Source organism: Ciconia boyciana, chromosome 1, assembly GCF_034638445.1.
Source record: "Ciconia boyciana chromosome 1, ASM3463844v1, whole genome shotgun sequence".
Lineage (NCBI taxonomy): Eukaryota > Metazoa > Chordata > Aves > Ciconiiformes > Ciconiidae > Ciconia > Ciconia boyciana.
The window spans coordinates 86293030-86317852 of record NC_132934.1 but is presented as its reverse complement, the minus strand read 5'-3'; the positions used below and the strand labels follow the sequence as shown (position 1 = coordinate 86317852).

Sequence of the window (24823 nt, the reverse complement as noted above, 5' to 3'; positions counted from 1 at the left end):
AATTATTCAAAACCTGCCCAGAAATCGCTGCAACAATATCCCTCTTGTGACATCCCACCCTCTTCTTAAAGAATAGTTAGGAAGATAAGAGAGTTCTGCCAAGGAACCCTGCTTCCATTTGTGGACATCCTCAGGATCTGAGAGAACCTGTGGTAAGCCCCATGCTAAAGGCCTCCACACAGGCGTCTGTATCCTACACGCTGCCTCTGAAGTGGTCAGCTGGGCCAAATAGATTCATATTGTGTGAGTGTTTTACAGGAAGTGGGAGAGAGATCAGGTCATTTAGGGAGCTTTGAAAGCTTTACAGTAACTTGGAGGAACATTGGTATGCTAAAACAGAAATAAGTTACAAAGAGTCAGTGGTCTTCAGTCTCTAGTTTCTAGGGTTTAATTACATGATTTAGACACATTGGATATTTTCCAGAGACATGGCACAGAGAAAAAAAACCGCACTTGGAAACTGCAGAATCAGCAGAGGAATCATTTACTTGGCAAGCGTGGGGAGGAAAAAAAAAGAAAAAGCCTGTCTGAAAATGAAGTCATGTATGTTTCAATATACAGGTCTGGGCTCGTGAGAATTTCCATCCTAAGGTGAACCAAGACCTTAAGGATCCAGCCTTCGTATGTAAGGCTATAGTTTTCAGACTGGATAAGCTGTGTTCTCATAGTATCCAGCATCTTCTCTACTCCCAGGATAGCACTTTTTTTCTCCTCTTTAACTGTTGTTGTGTGCATACATGGGCATGTGCATGTATGCACGCATATGGGAGGGCGTGTGTGCACATGAAACATTTGAACAAAAATTTTCTTGACAAGCAAGCCCTGAGTAGCAGAATGCACAGGGGCCTCTGGAGGCATGGAAAACTGAAAGCAGTGACTAGACAAGCTTGACTTCCAAAGCTGCTGCTTTTCTCAGAAGTGGTCTCAAGAACAGTCTTCAAGCAGCACCTCCACGACAGGAGCATCAGCCTGCTCCACAGTGACTTTTTAAGAAGCAAGACAGCGTCTTCCGTATAAAATATTGTGCCAGTACCTCCATAAAGTACACACTTTTTAATTTCTTTTTTTTTAAACACCACATGTATTAATAGTACACTTACAATAAAATACTATTCCTAGAGGCAGAGGAATATTTCTTGAAAGCACAACACATGCTTCTTAGAAGAAAAATACTAGTGTGGTTCTTTCCTTTGTTAAGTTTAAAACTCCTTGTATAAATCAAATGCAAGAAGAGTGACAACATGAAACGGCATTTTCTTACTCAGCAGATTTGCTGCTCACATGTCAGAGTACCGTGGTTGACATGAGTAATTAAGGAGTTTTCATCCTTTTGGGGGTCTGTTTACATAGCACAGTTGGCACCACTCAAGACAGAGAGCTAGTTTGCTGCTGTACAACATCTACAGAATTATTTACAAAATCCACGTTAAGTTATATTTGTGCACACCCCCTGAAGTCCATGACACTGCATGGTTGCCAAAGAGAACAAATACGGAGAGAAGAGGGATGTCCAGCCCAAGACTTAACAGGCAGAAGCTAAATGATAAGGTTGCAAAGAGTTGGAAAACTGCTGAATTTGTGGAGTCAGTAGCTGGAAAAAGTAAGTTAACTGTATTGCTGAAAAGTGATATAAAACTTCCTAACAAAATACAAATTTTCCTTTTTTTAAACAGTAAGATATAATAGTAATATAATATTAAAGCAGGTTTAAGAAAAAACATACGAGAAAATAATGACAAAATTATAGGAGGTTCATCAGTTTCCTCCTAAAGCTTTAATCAACTTTTCTCTTCTTAGAAATGAGTCTTTTAGCCTTTTGAAAAAAATAATTATATGTTTATGACCAAGAACAGCTGATCTGGAATATTCTTAACAAACACTTTTTCACAATAGCACCCTTTTTGAGTGATATTGCCATCCTTTTTTGGTGGCTAAACCACTTTATAAAGATCTAGCTTGACCATACATACCAGTTTCTATTTCTTCCATCTTCTATTGTTAGTGTGTGCAGTAAACATACGCAATATGGCCACAGAAATGAGAAATAAAAATAAACTGTGCTCTTAATGTGCTTAAAGCTTAAACGTGCTCTAAAAGTACTTTGCACTCATCTGTAGGGGCTTTAGGAGAACCCTCCGCACAGGCGCTGCTGAGGGATAATGCATGGATAACAAGGAAAAGCAGGTTTTAGGAGGAGCAGACCTATAGAGGGAAGCATTCCTGAAGCCAGAGGAAAAGCATGCATAAACCTCCTAACAGTGTAGGTATTCAGGGAAGGAGGCAACTCTATCTTAATGGAGGCACACAAGGTAAGGAGTGAGAAACTGTAGTGATCTCTTACATGATTCTCTGCACATGGCACATGCAGTATCAAAGGGGAAGAAGGGGAAGACATCTGCACCTGGGCACAAAGAGGAATGTACACAGTGAATTTGTATAGGCCTAAAGAAGACAATTCTCAATGGACTGACGGATCAGCTCTCTTGTCAGACACATCTGCTGGCAGCCTGCATGGGAGCATGCTGGCGAATAAGCAGCTGTCTCCTTGGAGCCACCAGCTGCCTTTCCCCCAAAAAGTATTTACACTGTGTCATCGGTCAGCCTGCAAGTCAAATACAGAAGGCAAAGGCAGCAGCAGCCTTGGGCAAAACAGAAGAGAGGAGACATCTCTCCTACAACTCCCTCCAAAAACAGTCTCTATAACCCAAGCTCTTCTTGCCACAGATAACAGCTTGGAAGAGCTGACAACCTCAGAACAAAGCAAGAAAACATGCCTTTATGCAGGGTTTCGGTGATTACATTACAGAGGATACAATCCTGCTTCATACAAGCTCCAATACCTGAAAGTTATGGTATTGCCAAGTATCAAAACACCTGGCCATACAAACAATTCTGTGCACCTTAGTGCAAGCGCAAGAAAGTCAAATAGGAGAGAACTCAGGAGACAAGAAAAAATGTTTAGTGGCTAGAGGGGCACACATACATGTCAAGGAATTAAAAACTGCACGTCATTTGGCTAAGAGGACATACATGCAAAAGACAGTAAAGGAAAGAATGCAATTATGTGCAGTTATCTGAGGCTTGCCAAAACACTAGTAAAATAAACTGAAGTGGTGTAAGGTGTTGAATTTAGAGAATGAACTTCTAGAGAAAAACAGATTTTTTTCTCAGCACAGAGATCGGGTAACATCAAAGAAAAAGGATGATTAGATTGCGGATTATCTTTTCCTTTCCTGCTCCCAAAGGAACCTCAGCATTGGAATTATTTCAAACTGGGAATGAAGAAAGACCTAAAAATAGTCACTAAATCTTGTGGTGGATCAGCTGTGACTAAACAAGAGGTGCACCCACGTCCAGTTTCCATGTTTCTGATTAGAACCTACGTAACAAGGAAGAAGGCAGCCTCCCTTGTTCATCCCAGATGAGGCTGCAGATCTGTCTCTGTAACAGATGTGTCTGGTAGCAGCTGTTCTTCCCACTGTCTTGACTTTGTTGTTTCCATTTGACCTCTCACTCTCCTTGCTTATCAATCTGCATGACTTGATATCACTGCTAATGAAGGATGCTCCTTGGGACATTTGCTTCCCCATCTTTACTCTCTTATTTCTAGAACTTGTGGGGGAGGCAGGTGATATTCACTCTTCTCCCCAACCGAATGAGTGTGGTAATAGCAAAAGGAACTTCAGAGTAAGTGAAATCATCTCAGTGGATCCATGAAAGGCAAATTTAAAATTACCCATCACAACAGCCCCTCCCACATTGACAGATTTATTTAGCATGAGAAGTAGTAACTTGCATCATCTTCTTGAAAAATAGGTTAACATGGCTTTTCTCTGCCACAAGCACTCATACAGACATCTATCCCCCACAAGAGCATTAAACAACCCTACCCACAGAAAAGGCCACAAAGCCTTCCTTGTATCGTTCCTTAAGGATCGGGAACCTACACCAGCATACATCTACCCCTGCCTTCCTGCTTCAGAGACTTCAAAGGCAGCATTTAACTATGGCTCTTCGAGGAGCTAAAGAGAGAAAAAACAACATGTATAGGAGCAGACCAAACGCACCATGCATGTGAGGAAAATACCTGGTTTTGATAGTAATTTCTGTAAGCAGAGAAACCGTGACCCGATTTCATACAGCTTTTCTCTCCTTGCCCACACAAGGCATCTGACAGGAGAGGTGCGCTTGGGGGAGGGTCTTTCTGGGCACCCCAACTCCCAGTAACACAGCCTTTAAACAGGAGACACCAGGAAAGGAGAAAAAACCCACAACCTTAGGAGTTTTAATCCCTTTCAGAAGTAGTACGCGTTTGTTCTGTGTCTCCCACACACACACACCTCGGATGGCAGAGACCCGAGGATATCCTCGACCATGGCCCTCTTCCTCAGATCTCTTCGGCCAGGCCCACAATGCCCTTCCCCGCCGGCCCGCTCGCCCGCCACAATACCTTATGCAGGACTCCAGCAACACCCCTTTCACTTCCCAGCATTACTCAAGCAGTTTTCGCAGGAGCCCTTCCCACTAGAACCGTGCCGACCGGCCTCCCGGCATCAGAAAAGTTGGACAAAGACCATTTTCACCGTGTAAGTTACACCATCTCGATGGGCCAGCGCCAGGTCCCTCTCGCTCTGCACCCACTGTCGCTTTGATCCCCGGCCCCGGGCACAGCCCCTGGCCCTCGATCGATGCCTTCAACAAGTCGGATGCTTGCGAGCAGCCCGATCCTTGCGCTCCTCTCCAGCCCCTTCTCTGGGTGCGTTTTTTTCTCTTCTTTCCCCGCCCAGGATCCCTCTCCTACAGGAGTCTCTCTTCCTCCCGCTTCCTAGCGATAATGCCTTGTCCCTTTCTCCGGGCTCCTCTCTCTCGCTCGCTTTCTCTCTCCCCTCCCCCCTCCCCGCCGTGCCCCTCCTCCTCTCTCTAGCCCCCTCCCCTCCCCCCGACCTGCTTTCCATTGCAGAGGCCCAGCCTGGCGCAGCAGCACGCGACGGCAAGTGGGGCTGGGGGCGCTGCGAGATCCCACACTGTGAGGCAGCGGCAGGCGCTCCTGTCACTGCCGCGGCGGTCACCATGCTCTCCCCCACCCCCGCCGGCTCCCTCGTGCCCTGCCGCCGCGGACTCCCCTCTGCCCGCTGACGCAGCCTGTGCTCGCAGGGATGGAGCGGGCGGAGAGCCGCCCCCCTCTCGTGGCCGCTCCACTGGGCAGGCCACTGGGCGGCACCGGGTTCCGTCCTCGAGTCAAGTCTTTGCTGCTCAGGCTCCCTCCCGCTTTCCCCACCCAGCATCTTTCAGGGGGGGATTTTCCGAGAGGGTCTTCCCCCGCCACAGCGTCAGAGCTGCGGACCTGGCCTGCGCCGTGTTCGCTGCGCTGTCTTGCTGCAGCCGGGCTTTCTGTGGGGATGCCCGAGTGCGACTGCAGGTGTGCGTGCCCCTGCTAGGCTCGTGCCAGAAGGTACATTGTGGCAGTACGGGACCAACAGCATGAACTACCGATCCTTGGTCAGTCTCTCCTGGCATTGTTGAAATCCATGTTGCTGTATGGCATCTGCTGTTGTTCTGTGGCAACCTAGCTTAAAGTTAGAACATACGTGCTTACTTGCACTCCACTCCCTAATGCTCAAGATCAAATGTCACAGAAGCTAGGTGCTTCCTTGATTCTAGGTACTAACAAACCTCAGCTCAACCAGCAATGGCATGGATGAATCAACCGGGGTTCCTCAATTCCTCCAAAGGAGAGCCTCAGCTTCCAATGTAGAAACAAAGGACTGGAAGCATCTTTCTAGGTCACTCCTGTCTCCTGCTAGTGCAAGAACAAAAGTCTACCTACTCAATCTGCAAATGTCACTGGGCTGAATATGGAGAAATGCTGGAGGATGAGGCATGCTGCATAACCTTCTGATTGTACCTACCATTCAGTGAGTTACACACACAAGTGGCAGAAAATGAGGGTCCTGTGAGCTACAGTGCAAGCAGAGTGTGCCCATTAGGACTGAACGGAAAACATATCAAAACTCAGTGGCTTACAATTCACAAATACTTCTGTGATAACACAGAGCAGAATCTTTGGCTTCTGCTGCCAAAGTACTTCCTTTGGTTTGAAGGATGAGCTTCACGTTACATACAATATAAAGTGACTGTGATTTCCTTCAATGTAAAACAGTGGTATCCATACAAAAGCACAAATGCACATTAGACACCCCACTGCATGATAAAATGTATAAACTTCTCCTTAAAAGAAGTACTATCAGCAGATACTGCCACATCTCAGAGTTCAAAAAGCCAGGGCTAGTTTCCATACAGCACAGCCTTTTCTAGCAGTTCTGTATATATGCAGAACAACACACATACCTACATCTTCCCAGACAGCATAGTTTCTTTCTTAATCCTCTCTGTGGGGGTTTCTAGACACCTATTACAACAGACCTCTTTCTTTCCAACTATCCTCCCCTTTCCCCCCCATCCACTCCAGCCTGATTCTAAAATAAATTGACTTTAGGAGAAATTGCAGGTACTCAGCTCCTCTTGGAATCTGGTCCTTACTCAGTTCGGTAGTAAATTTTTGCACATATGTTTTCCTTTCTTCCTCGTTTTAGTACTATGAGGAGCATTTGGCCCCTAGAAAGCAGCAGTGGGACTGTACCATTGCACCGGGGTCGGGAAAGAGGTTAACTAGCTGCTTTGTTCAATAGCTGCACAAATACTTCCTCCCCTTTATGATAATGGAACATTCCCCCCCCCCCCCACCTCCTCCTCCTCCTCTTCCTTCTTGTGGAATGTTTGGAAGCCAAACAGCGAGCTGCTACTGTGAATGGGGAAGTTTGGGAAAAGTTGCTGTGCTATGGGGACGCACGCATGCACATGCAACATCCAAACTCTGTTTAAAATCTCACTTGGTGGAAGGCAAGACGACAGTCAATCCTTTCTAGGGATTAATTTTAAGGCAGTGTTTAAATGTTCTTTCTTCAATGCTGCAGCATTTTGCAATGCATGCATTTATATCTTCAAAAAATTTTCCAGTTTCTGAAACCTTCCTCTACTAGGCAGATTATCACATCATACCAGAAAAACTCACCCCTCTCAAAATATAAACAATCACAGCCCAGACATGACAGAAACAGAGAAACAAAAGCTCTCCATCCCAAACTACCATGGATGGATCAGATTCTCAGGTCAATCTTAAATGTGACAAAACCAGCATACCTTCTTATGCAACAGTGTGGCTGCATGATCAGTGGTCTCCAAAGTGGGGTCCATGCACCTCAGGAGGTGTGCAAGACAACTCATTGGGGTGCAGGAAGAAAATATTAGAATTTCAGTAGTACATTTATATAACTTATAAATAAGTAAATTTACATATATTGTGGGTGTATGCTAAAGTTTTTTACCAATAGTTGTACATGATCAAAAAAGTTTGGAGACCACTGATACAGACAATCATGTGCTCCAACTTATATAGACAGACATTCATTTTATAGACACAGAATTCCACACAACAGTGAGTTGCAAATATCCAGACACCCAAACAGATCTCATAATATTTAAAGGAAAAGAAGAAGGTGCCATTATTAAAACAATGGTCAGAATAGCAAAGCATAATCCATTTCGTAAATAATCTCCTCACTGTGTGAAACATGTTAGGTCTTGAAAAGAAAAAAGTTGGAATGTGCAGGGCAGACCACACAAACCAAAGAGAAGAAAACCACCCATGAGAGAATAACTGAGGAGGATAAAAGGGAGGGGTGAGGCTAAGGCAAGGGGAATAGAGTTTCAAAGGAAACAGGGAGAAAAAGGAGGGTAAAAGTGAGAGAGGTGGGAGACAGAGGTAGAGAAAGCAAAATACACACAGAGCAACTATAAAAGACAGACAAGGAAAGAAAGGGAAGCGAAGAAGAAAGGGAGGAGCTGGGAACAGCAAATAGAATAGCAGGCAGGGGAAGGAGTAAGAAGGGTACTATTTATACATGAGAGGACATGTTTGACAAGCAGCTTTGAAGCAGAACTATTTTCAGTGGATAAAATCTTCAAGATTTTTTCAAGGGCAGATTTATCACTTCAAAGGTCTAAAATAGCACATTTTCCTTCCCAGATTTCTGAAAAATAATCATACAGATCAGTAAATTAAAACCTTATAATACCTTTCTGGATACCATATATTATAGGCTTGTTTTGTTTGTTGATGTGTTTAGTGAAGTACAAAGGTATTTTCTCCCTAAGAAAGCCCAGCATAGAAAGAGGAGAAGCTTACAGAAAATGAGTAAGAGATAACTGAAGAGAATTTAGGGAAGCTCAGAAGTACAAAAGGACTGAGGGGCAGCCCCAGATGGCATGTGAAATATGCCCTGCAGCTTCACAGTCTCTACACTGGCTCTTGGTAGCCGTTAGTATACAGTCATGCATTTTTTTGTTTATTTTTTAATCTTTATCACAAATAATTAGATTTTCTACAAGCAAAGAGGCTTCTTATGGGTTTCAGTTCTCCCTTGAAATAAGCAGTGTGTTTCTGCTTACAGAGCAGACTTGTTCTCTTCTTTGTTCCTTCTCTGCCATCACTCACTTCTCCTTAGAGCATTGTTTCCTGAGCTTTAATGGAAATAAATCTAAACCAGACAGGGGAAAACCCCCATCTACATTAGCTGAATATGCACCCACCTGTATTTTTAATGACTATTGTTATTAAGTATGTGTATCAGTTGTTATGAAAATTCCCTTCCTTAACTATTACATCAACCAGTCTTTATAGGATGACAGTGTATTAACTTTGTTAATATATATATTAGTTCACATTATACACTGTATTGTCATGAGGTAGTAACATTTTACTGGAGACATTAGTATTGTTCCTGCTTAAGTAAGAGAAACTAAAGGACAGCCCGGTCCTGGAAATAAGGACTTTGCTTCTTGGAAGCTTAGAGCTGTCCGTGAAGGATAAAGGATACACCTGGACAACCAAGATAATGCCAGCATCCTAGCCCACGTCTTTGAAACCCTCTGAGCATCATCTGGTGTCATAGATAAGTAACTATAGCAAGACCGACTCCAGGATTGTCTGGATCAATAGAGAAGCAGCAAGAATGCTGCAAAAATATAGTTGCTTTCCAGAGTTTTACTATGATTAGTAATCAGTAGTGTGGGTGTTAGTGATTAGTCAAATCGTGTAGTACCTGAACATTTGAAGGGTGTAAGAACTATGTGTAAAACCACATTCAGGTTGCCCCAATTTGGCTGGGACACCTCATGCACATGAATAAATATTTACCCTTGTAATTTTATACTTTGCATCCTAACCTCTCTCCCCAGTTGGCGAGGGCCAGTTGCAAAATTTCATTACAGTCTCAAAGGTGAAGAAACAGCTAGACTGGTGCCAGTTCACTGGAGCTTCAATCTAAATGTCTGTTTATCTATCCATTCTAGCAGTCTGCCTATACAATCCAAGTGTTTTGACACACTTATCACACAGACTGAGTGCTGGTGTTCATAATGCTAACACCCAGAAGGAAAACCAGCCATTTATGCTGTAGACCAGGATTTGAGGAACATTTAAAAGGAGAAATAGCTGCCTGGCAGTCCATGACTGGTTTTACAATAAGTGTAGTTCCATGCTGGGACTGGGCGCTTTGGGTATATTTAGTCAATTCTGTGTAGACCTGCAGTCCAGCTGGGTAAGTTCAATACTGGCTGCTAGCTTTTTACCTGAATGCCTAGACGTAGTAAATTAATTTGAAGCTTACTGGGACATGAGACACTACAGGGTTTCTGAAGCTGCAAAAGGGGGAAAAAATAAAATTCATGAGCCCCACTGTCATGGCTTAGGAACAGAAATGTGCAGCCATAAGTGAGAGAGATGTATATTTATCTTGTGTGTGTTGTTACTAAAGTCCTATGAACTCCCTAGAAAGTATGAATATATAGGTATATCTCTTATAAAGGTGTATATATATCTCTTGCAATCTTCTCTGTATTCTATCAAGCACCTGAGACTAGCCTTTTCTATCTGCTGATCCACGTTGATCCATGTTCCAGGCTTCACTCACTTCCTTTGGAGGTGTGCTGTGTCCCTGATTCTTGACCAAGCATGAGATTTCTAATTTCTGCTGGATTTGTGAACAACAGGAACTGAAAACTGTTGTTGGAATAGTATAAACAAAGTACCACTGTACTTTTTTTCTGTATTGTCTGTTTGATTTGGAAGGAAGAGGGGTTCAAATAAACTGCAATTATCCCAGTGTTTTGTTCCTTCAATAAGAGTGTTTGGAAGTATTCCATACTTAGAGCAGATCTGTGCTAGGTTCAGGTGACTTGTTCATCTGAAGAATGACTCCAGAAAGCTGCATAAGATTTCATAAAGCTTTGTTTTCTGTTGCATGCTTATGCTCAAGCAGAGAAAATAGACCAACAGTTATGTAGATGGGAGCAGAAGTTACATTTCCTAAGTGCCCTGGGATTTAAGCAAAATTGCCTTCCTAAAAAGATCCCATAACATACAACTTGTTCTTGGAAGCCCAGTAGAAAAATAAGGACAGTAAGTTACTGGAGTTGAAAGGCAGAGCGGTGAAGGTTAAACACTCTCAAGAATCTGAAAGGGAATGGAGCTGAGGTTCTGTAAGAGAATGTAAGGTACCTACGGACTGTTTCTCTTTGGCTACCAAACTGGGCAGCTTGCACCACCCTATGTCAAAGTACAGGGTCTCTGAGCCTGCTGAAGGTTACAGTAAGGGGTTATATAAATGACTGCAGTTTCAGTTTAGCTCTTGGCTGAAAAATGAGTAGGAAAGGAGAACTACAAATTTAGTTTGGATTGGAATAAAATTATTTATTTTCTTTCTGAGAGAAAAAGAATGTGGGAAGTGTTAAAACAATTTTGTTTAGCGTGAAACACTCCATTTATTTTATGAGCTCTTCAGAGAAGCAAACGAATGGCTACATACATAAAGTTGCTGGCAGAAGAGGTGTTTCATGACCAGAACAAGTCTATAGTCTGGTAGTTCCTGGGTCCCAGTCTGTAGCCTGGGTGCCAGTTTCTTCCTCAGGGAGTGCTTAATAACGTGTAAGACATGGAAACATCTCAACAGGAAACATTGATTTCTCCCTTCACTCATTCCATCTCCCATGCACAGACTGGCATGCTCAGGAACCTGGTGGTGACAACATATTTGTAGAAAACAGTTTAAAATCACCGTAGTGCAAAATGGGAGCTGCTTCTAAGGCTGTGGTCCCACAAACATTTCAACCCCACAAGAATACAAACCTCTACTGAGATAGACAACCTTGTTCTCTCTTTTCGCTGCCCAGAACTGTATGTCCTCATCACCTTCCCTGTGCTGGCAGCAAAGATTTGTGCAGTGACCTGGATCAAGGATCTGATCTGGCTGAAAACTAATACAGCAAAAAATATATAAAAATTTCGGAGTATGTGTAGGAGACTTTATGCAGCTGTATAAATGCTACAGCTGGAAGATGGATGGGAAGGCAGAGGATGTGCAGGTTGGGGAGGGACAGGCAAGACCACCCCTTTTAGCAGCAACCCAATTGATGTATGTTTAAAATGGACATATGCCAGTCCCCAGAGTATGAGACCTTTAATACCGAGTATCCCATAATAGGGATGGGTTTTCACTACCCCTTGCTCTTGCAGTCTGTGATTGAAACTGTTCTTTTCCCACCGAGGATAAATCTGAAAAAGAAAGAAAATCGTTCAGAAACTCTGCAGGAAACTAAAGCTAAACTTGAGAATGCCTCCAGAAATTGTTGAAAGGCCATTGTTCAGTAAATCTGCTAAACACTGGGAGTGTGGGGTGGGAAATCACCCAGGTTTAACCACAGTGTAACATGAAGAGTATAAAACTCCTATGTGTTAGGCAGCACTCCCGCAGAAGGTAAGCACCTTGAAGGTAACAGTAGCAATGAACAACTGCTTCTCTTTGTCATGTTGGGGAATGATCTATTGTAATCGTCTCAGCTCACTTGCTTATCTTCCTGAGTGTTTATTAGAATCATAGAATCATAGAATATCTCGAGTTGGAAGGGACCCATAAGGATCATCAAGTCCAACTCCCTGCTCCTCGCAGGACTACCTAAAACTAAACCATATGACGAAGAGTGTCATCCAGACACTCCTTGAACTCTGACAGGGTTGGTGCTGTGACCACTTCCCTGGGGAGCCTGTTCCAGTGACTGACCACCCTCTCAGTGAAGAATCTTTTACTAATGTCCAATCTGAACTTCCCCTGATGCAGCTTTGTTCCATTTCCTCCTGTCCTATTGCTGGTCACCAGAGAGAGGAGACCAGCACGTCCCCCTCTGCTGCCCACCTCATCACAGTTGTAGACTGTGATGAGGTCACCCCTCAGCCTGCTCTTCTCCAAGCTGAACAAACCAAGTGACCTCTTGCTCTCGAGACCCTTCACCATCTTGGTCACCATCCTCTGGACACACTCTAATAGTTTGATGTCCTTCTTATGTTGAGGTGCCCAAAACTGCACACAGTACTCGAGGTGGGGCTGCACCAGTGCAGTGTAGAGTGGGACAATCACCTCCCTTGACGGGCTAGCTATGCTGTACTTGATGCACCCCAGGACACAGCTGGCCCTTTTGGCTGCCAGGGCACACTGTTGACATATGCAATTTGCCATCAACCCAAACCCCCAGATTTCTTTCCGCAGGGCTGCTCTCCAGCCTCTCATCCCCCAGTTTGTATGTATTAGAGTCCAGGATGTGAACAGAGAGGACTAAGATCTGTGAAAACGATAGGAAAAAGAATTGAGGAAGAAATTGGAGAAGGGAGTGTACTTTTGAACTGGATCTCAAGAGAATAGAGAGCCAATGGAGGTGTTTGAGAACGAGTAATAAAACTTTCCTTGCACTGAAATCTGCATACAGGGGTTCAGAGGCTAAAGATCATATGTGGAGGCTCTAGCATTTATCTAGTTCTTTCAAGACAGCATGGAATTCTAGTTCAGTGTGGGTGTAAAATCACATAAAGCATGCAATTTAGGGGTGCCTCGTTCAAAAACCCCGTGTTGGGGCCAGAGGACGCCACTTTGCATTTCTATAATTGAACAGTGCCATTCGGTGGACAGAAGTGGTATTGTTAGCTAACAGAACAGCATGCTGCTTAACATCCAAGCATCCCAAAGCACAACAAAACCTGCAGGTAGGGGAATCAGCCTCCACTGACCTCCAGCTGATGCTTCACACGAGTACCATTTACTAGAAGCAGCGGTATAAAAGCATTGTGGCTAAAAATTTTAGAAATTCCATGGGGAAAAAAAAAGCTTGGAAAAGTACTAACCCTCTCTGTTTAAGGGTACTTATTAGCACTGCACAGTTCAGGGTAGGTTTATTTCCTTCAACCAACTGAACTCGGTAGAGAAAGGATTTTGAAACTACCTACCATGTCACTAGCATTGCAGGGATACTCATGAATTCTAAGTGACCATGATTAATCATTAACTACTACTCTCCTGGGCTTCTCTGTGCTGCAGAAAGTATCTTGAAGCAATGGGTGCTCTCTGTTTAAAGTCAGCATTATCCTAGTGAAACAGTGTGATGCTACACTGTGGAAAATTTAGTTTTTAAAGAAGTCTTTTTTGCTATGAGTCTATGATTTCCTCTATGATGCTTGCTGAAACTGTACTCTTTCAACTGACAGTCAGGGTCCTGAGTGCACCAATAAGCCTTAATTGCCCTGAACAACCTCACCTGCACCCACCAACAATGCATTCTCTGTCCATTGCCCCAGGAGCTTTATTAAAGCTCAAACCTAGGCACATATTCTCTAAGCTATGTTGTAGGCAGTGCCTAGTCTTTACCTTTGTTTTTTGTAGTTTGTTGATTTGGTGTTCATGGATGGAACATGGACTTGACTTGTCACTTTGTATTTATCTGATGCTCAGTTGATGGAACCTCTCATTGTCACCAGCCCTGCTTGGATACTGTGGGACTGTGGCCTTATCAATGAGGATGCTGCTTCTGCCTGTCTTGTGGTCTTACATTTCTTCTCTTGTGGGAAGAAATGGCCTTCTTCCATTGCTCTTATTGCTCCCTGAAAAACTCAACATTAATGTCCTTATCACTAGGTTTTTAAAGTTATTGTCATATTTTTCTTAAAGCTAGCATTGGTGGTAAATTCTGGTAACAATAATTACCTTTTTTGTCCGTAAGTGCAATTCCTTTCCTAGAACATCTCTGTGGGTATTACACACTAGAAAATTGCAGTTGCAACTGGTGAAACAGAAATAACCTTAGAACATTAAAACACAACAGCCAGTTTTTCTTCAGTGAATGAAGTTGCCGTAGAGAAATGGCATCCTGATTACTTTCATTTGGACTATCTATGGTGACTTGAGACTAAGTCAGGTTGGTCTTGCATAGGTGCCACTGCAGCAACAAAACCCCCAACCTTTTAGCAGCTTTTTCTTGATTAATATGTGGTTTGTTTTGATCAGCCAATCAGAACCATAGGAAAGAATAATCTCAAAGCTCATTTTGAGAATTTGTCTTCAGGTGAAAACAAATATAACAACATGATACTGTAAGGATTTGGCCTTTTGTGCTAACTAACTGGTGTTAGTTATATGCATACAGGAAGATGTACAGAACCCTAGACTAAGCACTTTAAAAATCAAAGGATCTAGGACTAGAAATCTATTCAAAGTTATGTGCCTCTGCCACATGACCTAAAACCCCTTCAGCTAGTGTTAGTAACATTGTCTTTTTTGCAGACAGCAAAAAACCCCCCCCAAAACTGGGCAGCTGAGGGCAGCAGGATTCCGCATTCAGAGTCAGTAAGTTAGGAGAGACACCTTATAAAAAAGATAATGTGAGATGTGCAAAAGGAAGGCAATGCTGAATTCTAAAGCAAAAACAGGGGGAAATGCAGCTCAGTCTAAGCATTAGTGAGTGAGGCATTTTTATTCAAGTGAGTTGTAGTGCACAGCTCTTTATCAGCAACATTGGAGTCTCCTTGCAGTGACAGAGTGCATTCAGTTACTAGAAGGAGCTGCAAGCTGCTTGCCTGGGAGGTACGTTTTGTTGCGTTGCTGCGTGAGATGCATCATTGCCCTGCAGATGCTGCTTTGCATTTGTTGTTAGAAAAAGCACTAGTGATCTCTCATGGAACATGTTCACAAGTTGCCTGTTCTAATGTTGACAGTCTCCTGCTGGCTCAATCTAAAGGCTTTCTCTCCTACTTAGTGACCACTGGATTGGTGCAAAAAGGTTCTTGGGAGCATTTTAAAGGCAGAGTGTCATTCAGGAAAGGCCAGCTCAAGGTCTTTGCCAATGACACAAGGCTATGTTACTTTGCGAAAATACAGACATTGATTTGAACCCTTCTCAGATCCCATTAGCATTACTGAGACAATAATTCAGTCCTCGTACAGACAAGAGCAGGGAGATGTCATCCTAAAAATACAGTAGGTTTTATGGGAAATGTCATGGAGCTACTTCTGCAAGGTCTATCAATGAGAGTCATGCTTCTGAGAACTGTACGTAGTTAGATCTCACCTGCATCTGTTCATTAGGTTCCAAAGTGCCGGGCAGAGAGAACAACTGGCATGGCTGTAATCTTGCCTTTAATGCAGGCTTCAACTTTCATGTTTCCTTTACTTCTGAAAATGCCATTGATCTATTAATAAAAATACTATGTTTAAGTTTCTCTTTACGCCTCAGCAAAGCAAAGAAAGAAACTCTGATGCTGCTGATACAGAACCATGCACTGCAGCTCACTTCCTGCATAAAAGGAGTGACAGTTTTGACAAGGTATAATCAAGTGAACAATAAACAGTTGTAGGAAAGGAAGCAAGAATGGTGAACTTGTTGCTGTGCTTTGCAGCAAAATTGGCCAGGGCACCCACATAAATAAACAAACAAACAAACAAACAAATAAATATTTTTAAAAATAAATATGTGATTTGTGCATGCAAAATGTATGGTACAGTTGTTGCATCCTTACAGTTGATTTTGTGGCTGCTTGGAGAGGAGGACATAGCAGACAGCTTGTCTGTGCACAAAATGTGAATGAGGAAAAGGATACCTCTCCTACAGTAGCTAATGAGCCTGCTTGCAGTGAGGTGCTTTCTGGTTTCACAATCAACAAGATGAACATGGATGTGGTTGAAAGATTTCTGTCTGTAACTGCAACAGTTTGCATCCTTGACTAAGTATTCTCTGGCTCAGAGAAAAAAATTAGCTTCAAGAAAAGGCTGCAACTTCAGATAAATACAATACTGTTCTTGAGACAAATGTGGAAGCTTAGAAACCTTGTGGTGAGGTCAAGGACCAAGATGACATGGCACCTTTGATCTGTTTAACTCTGTAGTGGAACAGCTTAGCAATGGCCTTGAGAGTCTAAACAGGAGTTCCAGAACAAGATAAATCCTCTTTAAGGAATAGTCAGAGGCCTCTCTAGGCAGGCAGTAAGCTGGGTTCTGGGCTAGGGAGTGGTTTTGGTTTTCAGACCTCACCCAACGGTAACCAGAACAGCTGTTTGTTGTGCTCATGGCTAGCTGTGAGGCTTTTGTGCTAATAATGGAATGCTCAGAGATAATTTGAATGGTCTTTCTGCAAGAATGACACATGAATTCATGAAACATACCATGCTGGAGGGAAAAATGCTATCTTGTAGGGGAGTTTTCAGGCTCAGGAGCAAAAGAGAAAGGTGAGAAGTCCAAAACCATTTTTCCACAATCAATGCAAACTAATAATAGATGGTCCCTAGCCTGATAGGCTAGTAGGCAGTCACTTTGTGCAATCTGCCTTCATAGGAACTCTGTGTTGCAGGCAGCCCTGCCTGCCTCTTCTCTGCTGTGGCCCATTCTACCTCAGACACATTGTGTCTGCATTATCATGTTACCTGGTGGTGGGCTCTGAGCCAAACAGCTGCTCATCAGCTCTGCTGTTGGAGAACAATTTGGGATGCTATGTGAACCCCTACCAGAAGTGCTTGTGAGAAACTTCAGCATGGCTTGGCCTTTGCATCATTGTCTAGTGCTTTCCTACAGCTATTCTGGATGATCATGCCCACACTTATGAGCAGAGGGTCAGCCTGATGGACCAGCAGTCCTCCCTTGCTTGTTGGATGGTGTGCCAGGCAATCCAAACTTGCGCAGGAAACCAGAGGCTGGGACTAAGCATGCTGGTTCTCAGCGATACTCTACATGTCTGTGGTTCGTCTTTGAGTTCAGAGAGTCTGGTAACATCTGAAATCACTGTTCGTTATGCTCAGCATGTTGTAAATCTGAGAAAAGGTCTTTGCAAATCCTGCCTGGACCATCTCCAAAGTGAGCTGCTCCAAAGTCCAGCCTTCAGTTAGGCTGGAAACCAGAATTCTGGGAGGAACTGCTGGCCTGGTCACCAGTGACAGGCCTATCAGTCCTGAGGAGTGTTTGAGCATGCTTGGCACTTTCCTCTGTAGGCCAGGCTTGCACTGTGTTGCTTCCCTCCAGGTCAGTTCCTTGTATACCTTAGCAGATGGCACTTGAGAGATGAGCTGGCAGGCTGGAAAGACTGTGATCTTTGGTGGGGTTTGTGAAAGGCAAGGCACTAACTGCAGTATGACTTGCTTAGAAGAATGAACACTACCTGGGACTATGAGCTTTTACCTCAGGGCTGATGTGACCTGAAGACCCAACCCAAGCCAGCTCCTACCAGCTGAGAACACCCCATACTGACAATAAAATAATAGGAGATTTGACTTAAGAAACCAGGCATATAACCATGGCCAGAAAGAGCAACTGACCAGAATCCAGTATAAAACCACTGCACCTGCACAGGACATTGGTTTAGAACAATGAAGATTAACACATATATATTGTAACATATATATTGCGACATATATAAACCCTGCTTTCCCCTGTATCAGGGTCCTCTATGCATTAGGCTTGGGCACCAGTATGCACACAGTTAATATGAGAAAATAAATTCCCTTGGTAATTCTATACTAAGTGTCCTTGTCTCCCTCCTCTGCTGGTGAAGAACTGACTTCTACAGGTTCTTGGTTATCAGGTTACTTTTTTTTTTTTTTTTTTGGCTCTGGAGCAGAGTACAGTGGCTACAGTGGAGTCTGACCTTACGGAGGCTAAGGGAGGCTTAGAAGGGAGGCTTCTCTTGACATTTCTTGTCCCCTCTGGAGTCTTTTCTTTGGGGCCCTGGCAGCCTAGTTTTTATTCCCATTGGGCGTTCAGTTTCAGATTATTTCCAGGTGGGCCAAGAGACTCCTTTCTTCCTTGCTGGCTTGTGTGGTTTCTAGATGACTACAGTGCACTGAGGCTGTGGGAGCACTGTTCTCTGTGGCCTGGCTATAAGGGTCAGTTCTTTGACTGTGGCCTGTATAAGTAAGGAAATTAAAACTATTTTGTCCACAGTAACGTGGGTTTGCTTTTTTTCCACAAATAAACTAGACTTATGTCTTGCTTCTACCTCAGTGTCCTAGGGACAGGCCTCAAACCCAAATTACCTTTCTTTTGCTTTCTACAAATCCATTTCTTCTCTCTCCCTCACCTTTATCCTGAAAGACAGCCTGTGTCAATCTGCTGACCTTATAATGATATTAAGTCTATGATAGTCTTATATTTCTATCTACTGACTTTCTGTCATTTCCTTGATCTGAAGTGCTTTTTAGTGAACTGCTGAAATTCCACATTTGCTTCAGCTTTGAGTTACTGCCTGAGCAAGACCAAATCAATAATTGTTTTGAGCAAATCATTTAAGAGGAGAGGTAGTTGCCATATGCAAAGAGGTTCATGACTGACTGTTAAAGAAACTACAGCTCTGTCTAGTCAGTTCAGGGTATCAGCATCCTATACTCAAGTTCTTACACAAAGAAGAGCAGAAATGAATTAATGTTTCAGCATTATTAATTCTATGCAGTGAAGAATTAATGTTTAAAGTAGATTTATCTGTTATTTTGAAGATGGGACATACCTTGTAAAAGCAACACTCCAGGAGATCGGGACTAATTTGATATTCAGTTTTTCAGTAATTCGCCGGTAAAATGATTCTGTGGAAGATGAATGTTGAAAAAAGCACCATAGGAAAAGCATTAACTTCTGATTTTTCTGGAAGATGGAAAGGTAATGGAAGAGGGAGGACCAGGAATAGAGGAAGAGTCTAGTAAAAGGAGGGAAAGTAAGAGACACAGCATGACCAAATAACAAATCCAGAGGAATGAGTTAATGGAGATTGGAAAAAGTAAGGTTTTGTGGGGAAAAATAAAGTCAAGGCAACAGATAGAATATCTGGCTTCAAAGTGCCTAATATCTCTTGCTGAGATCAGTGCTGTTGCAGGACAGGAAAATGCTGACAGGGTTGTTACTGTTCCTCCTTACAGCTGCTGAATATAAGAACAGAACTGAGCTGTCAGGACCAAGAGGTACGTCTTCTCTCTTTTACTCCTTCCTTCTTTCAGATGAGCACTCTCAGACCCTCTACTATCCTCCACATTTCATTTTTCAGCTCCAGGGATCATCAGTCCAGCTTCTTGGAAAGTTACAGTGGCAATGCTCATATGAACCAGCAGTTAGCCCATGAGGAAGCTTTCCAAGCTCTGGTGGTTTTTATTTGCACCAGATAGTGTGAGTATCCTGCACAAACATGTCATCGCTAGTTTTCAGAAGAGTAAGTTCACAGTAAGCACAAGGATCTTCATCAGTAATGACACAAGAGGTGTGTTACTGGTGCTTGGTTACTGGCCTCATACTGAGCCAAGTGAACACAGCTCTTGCACAAAAACTACCCTTGACCCAGCTGTCCTGGTTTCAGATGGGATAGAGTTAGTTCTCTTCCTAGTAGCTGGTATAGTGCTGTGGCTTGGATTTAGTGTGAGAATAATGTTGATAACACACTGATGTTTTAGTTGGTGCTAAGTAGTGTTTACACTAAGTGAAGGACTTTTCAGCTTCCCATGCTCTGTCAGGTGCACAAGAAGCCGGAAAGGAGCATAGCCAGGACAGCTGACACAAACTGGCCAAAGGGATATTCCATACCATATGACACCATGCTCAGTATATAGGCTGGGGGGAGCTGGCTGGGGGGCAGTGACTGCTGGTCAGGGAGTGGCTGGGATTGGTGAGCAGGTGGTGAGCAATTGCATAGAGTATCACTTGCTTTGTATATTATTATTATTATTATTATTATTATTATTATTATTATTATTATTTTATTTCAATTATTAAACTGTTCTTATGTCAACCCACGAGTTTTCTCACTTTAACTCTTCTGATTCGCTCCCCAATCCCACTGCGGGAGGGAGGGGGCAGTGAGCAAATGGCTATGTGGTGCTTAGTTGCTGGCTAGGGTTAAACCATGACACCAGCTGAGCAGACCTATGCTGGTTTCAGCTGGTGCTTCCTATCCTCACTGAAGGTAAAGGCCTCAGACTACTTCCTGATAAATACAGGCTATTTACCTTTTGTTAATCCTGGAAGCTGAATGGAAAAGGAATCCCTCATTACTGAAGTCTTCTCAGAAGTTTTATTTCAGATCACAAAGACAATTACTACCAAGTTCCAAAGAAATTCTGAGTTAATCAAAAGGCTTTTTATTGATTTTTGCCATTATCTCTGACAACTGTTGTTCATTTTTTAACCATTATTTTACATTAAAAAATGGGATTCACTGGAAAATATAAAACTGCCTTCTCCTTGAGAGAGTTCTCTAAGATCTGCATTTTCAGGGGTGTATGGAATGTATTTCATCTACCTTAGTCTAAGGAATGCTGATCAGTGAGAAATCCACAGAAAGGTGAACCCCCAAGTGTGTTCATGCCCTAGGGGAAATAGGATCAGCTCATGATCAGCTTAATTATGTCTGATGATTTCTTTTTACTCATCCTGCTTATATTTAGGCACTGAGATGTTATTAATGAACAGGGAACAGGTTGTCCTTACATTCTTGTTTAGCCATTGTGACTGTTCACTCAACTCCTGCTCAGATTTTGGCTAACCCACCTCATGCTAAGGCCTGATGTATGCTGGGAACAGTGCCATTAGGTCAAAGTGAGAGCACTGTGTAGGTGGGACAAGTGGCCAGAGAGAGCTAAAGGTCCATTATGCAGCCATTGTCACCTGCAGAGTGCTGGGTCCTGCAGCCATCATCTTTGTCTGGCAGTTTCTTCAGAATCTGCTAACTCATGGAAATGGTATAGACCAGACTTCCAAGCTGGAAGGTATAAAAACATCATCTTACTCAAAAAAGCCTTTGAAGCAGATCCAACAGCAATTGGACTGCTGAGGCTTTCATGCTTCCCGATGTGATACAGGGGATGCCCGCACCATGGTGGAGGAGGAAGGATGAGCACTCTCACCGTTGGCTAGGTAACTAATTCTATCTTTTTTTTGCTCATAAGTGCACGGATTAAGAGGGTTATATGTTATGAAACCTTATGACTTGAATGGTGAACAAGTGAATTCCCATGATAGACTAGTTAGTCTAGGCAAAAGGGAATTGAGCCCCCGTTTGTCGTGTTTGTTACATTTCTTAATGAGCTCATGAAATAAAGTTTAAAACACAGGGTATGTTGTCCTGTAAATTTGAGAGATCCAAACGGACCATGACAAGACATTTGATTCGATAGCTCCTTGAAACACTGAGTGTTATCCTAATGCTGCTCTATATGCATTCTGTTCTAGACAAACTTGACATCTTCCCTCAGGTGAAGGCAAACAAAAGGGTAAATGATATGTAAGAGCTTGTTTTAGGGACAGAAGAATGTTGAAGGTTTTCAAGTAGAAAAAAACAAGGCTGTAAATAACATCTTCACTGGTCTGCACTGTAACAGTTGTTTAATATAACTTTGTTTTCTGCTTTCTTTTAGAGTATCTGAATACCAGTTTAACTATAGTGAATAAGATAAATAAGAAAACATCCTTTAGCCCTAGTGATGGTAGAAATTGAGCCTAGCTGTTCATAAATCATCTTATGTAACTGCAGAAAAGAAAGATTCATTGATTTTAAGTCTCATATTCATATTTGTCTGCATATCTGATTTTATTGACTTATATTTGATGCCAGCTTTATTGATGTTTTAGGTTAGAAGTGTAGAAAAATTCATAGAGTTTGATTAAAATAAAATTAATTATTATCACATATCGCATGCACATCATTATAAGTAGATTCCTATAATCACACTGTTCCTCAAACTTTTTTTAGCTTCAGCTAAACAGCTTCAAAAGCTTGTAAAGAAAAGATAATAAGGATCGTTCTGTGGTTTCAAGTATATCTGTAAAAGTCAATAGTGTTAAAGATATGGAGAAGCCAATGTATATCTTAGTTATGGAGGTTTATTAATGTTTATTTTAAATGCTTCGTCTTTCTCTATTAAAAAGTCAAGGCACTCAAGTTTAAAAACGGAGCAGTAAATTTCTATGTGTGCTTTAGCTTGTGAGATATTGTTCTCTTGTAAGAAGTACCTTGATTACTGACAGAACATCACCATAAATAGGTGTGTTTATGGACCTAATTCTTATTTATGGCTCCCTTCTTCTTTGCCAGAGGAGAAGGGTCTTAAAGTGACTGTAACTAACTGCATGAGTTCTTTTCTCGGGGTGTGATAAGAATTATGAAATATAATAGGGTTTTTGTACATTGTTGCACAGTGAAAGGCAGCCTGATAAACAGATTACGCTCATCAAACTAGGAAAAAGTTATTAATGTCATTCAGATTCAGCCCACCTTCCTTCTGTGTTTCACTGTTTGCAGAACCAGCTTCTAGTTAATTTTAGCCAGTATGTAATAAAATTTTTGGAATAATCTGAACAGTGTAAAAACGGATAGTTATGACAGATATAGAAATAGTAGTATTCTTTCTTTCAGTAACAAGCACATTTTGAATGCACATATCAAATATATAGCTATATCTGTTAATTAAAAGTACCTTAAATATTGTCAGTTTATGCCTCTATCTTGTAGTATCATCAGCCAGAAAGATTTTCTCCTCCTCCCATATAGTCCTGCGGACCTCATAAAATGCTATGAAACAAGCTATGTTTCTTAGTCCTGCTAGTGTGTGACCCTCATTTTATTCGCTGCCCGGCTATATGTTATTTGTATATTGGAAGGAAACAAAACTGCTAAGCATAATTGTTTATGGAGTCAAACGCTTTGGTTTTGATTTTTTTTTATCATATGGGTAAGACTGGGAGCAAAGAAGTGAATTTTGTTTGGTGGTCATATGTGAGGTTTTGCACAGAGGTGTCAGAAAGCAACCTCTGCTGTTAAATACATTTATCACCATGTGATAAAATGACAATTTCAGGCTGGTTTTAAGGTTTTGCTGACTTGCCTTCTTTCCTTAGTTTTGCAGTAAATTATTGAATAGTTAATGAGCAGTATCTTCTACTCAGCAATGCATGGCAGCTAGCATCCTTTAGGTTTTATTTGCAGCTGTGCTGTAAAGCATGCTTCTTCACTTACCTGAGAATTGAGAGATATGTAGCTTTTGTTTCCACTGCAAAGTCTTTTATTAACTTCAGTGACAGCAAGTATATTAAAAAATCAATATTTTGAATGTTAGGTATTGCTTAAGTGAAGGACATGCAGATATACTTGCTGGATCTCAGTCTGTAGTATTGCAAGGTGACTAAACTTATCCTTTCCTTGACTTTCTATTTGGATATCTCTTTATTTAAGCCTCCATGTAGCTCTCTTCTGACTGATACAATACATCTGTCTTCTGTCTGTGCTCTTTCCAGTTTTGTCTTCTCTCTCATCAAAGTAGTTGCCCTGTTGATAGACAAGAGGACTTAGCTTTATGCCAACCTTTCTCTTTTACTCTTCCACCCATAATGCTGTCCATTCTCCCACTGGCTCTCCATTTTAAAGCATACACAAAGTGGTCTATCAGGCAGAACCGAAGGAGCAGTAGGCCTGCAACATGTTTGATGCTGGTAGTTAAAAGAGGAGGCGGACTGTAATAGGAGTTGGGATCAGCTGCCCAAGGAGTCATCAGTCCTGCAGGACAGGATGTTCATGGCTCCTAAGTAGTGTAATATAAATGAGTAAACAAGGATGAATGGGAGAACATGGTTTGTTCATGGTTTGATTTGACAAATTGAAGGAGGCCTTCAGTATAATACCTCTCATACTGTATGTGTGTTTGAAAGAACAGAAGGTAGGATTTGTAGGACGAGGTCACGTAGTTCATCAGACCAGATGAGTGAGTGGGGAAGTCCGAGATTTTCTTGTGTTCTTAAGCATCTGCAAGATGACAAAAAGTGGTCATCTGAAGATCTAATAACATGAAATTTTAAAAGGTTGCTTTGTTATCTGGAGGTAAACGAAACTACAGTCTGATCACAACTATGAAGCTTGGCAGGTCTTGATGCAAAAGGATTGTGTAGTTGGTACAGGCACAGAAAACACATTTAGAAACAATGAGTTTTACTTGAGTGGAGGGAGGAAAAGTAGAGGGAAGAAAGGAAGTAATCTGTAAGAGTGTTGTATGGGATTTGTAGAGCACATTAGGGATAAGCATAAGGATATCACAAATGGCAGCGGGAGATAGAAAGTCTGAAACGGTATTTGATTCAACTGATCTGTAGCTTTTACCTGGCTGAAGGAAGGCAAATTATCTGAGATCACTGTGTTGAAGGAAAGAAAGATAGCCGGGTAGCCATTGCTTCTCCTTTTATCATGACATTCACTAAATACATGAGCAGAAATGAGCTGCCAGACATGAGAAGACCTTTTCCTTTCTCTGTTTTTTTACTCCTTCCCTCTTTATTTCTCTCTTTCTTTCTTTTACTGGTGGACACATTCAGATTCTCTACCAGGAGGGGTACAGAGGCAATCTTGCATGTACTGGTTCCAACAACCAGTCCAGGGAGTT

At 42.3% G+C, this 24823-nt stretch overlaps 2 protein-coding genes across 8 annotated transcripts in view; one reads left to right on the top strand and one right to left on the bottom strand.

The window, feature by feature from the left end:
* LOC140659369 (ephrin type-B receptor 5) overlaps window positions 1–5118 on the bottom strand; it is an 80380-nt gene extending 75262 nt beyond the window's left edge. For 3 of the 7 annotated variants that reach the window (XM_072879016.1, XM_072879006.1, XM_072878964.1), the window contains exon 1: window positions 4451–4849. The gene's annotated coding sequence lies outside the window, so the exon portion shown is untranslated. Of the gene's footprint in view, window positions 1–3890; window positions 4381–4450; window positions 4850–4944 lie in introns of those variants that run through there. The other 4 variants (XM_072878988.1, XM_072878970.1, XM_072878979.1 and 1 more) reach the window with 3 other exon arrangements.
* LOC140659401 (trypsin I-P1-like) overlaps window positions 4456–24823 on the top strand; it is a 79606-nt gene continuing 59238 nt past the window's right edge. Inside the window, exons 1-3 of the mRNA XM_072879041.1 lie at window positions 4456–4586; window positions 19328–19369; window positions 19453–19571. The gene's annotated coding sequence lies outside the window, so the exon portion shown is untranslated. The remainder of the gene's footprint in view (window positions 4587–19327; window positions 19370–19452; window positions 19572–24823) is intronic.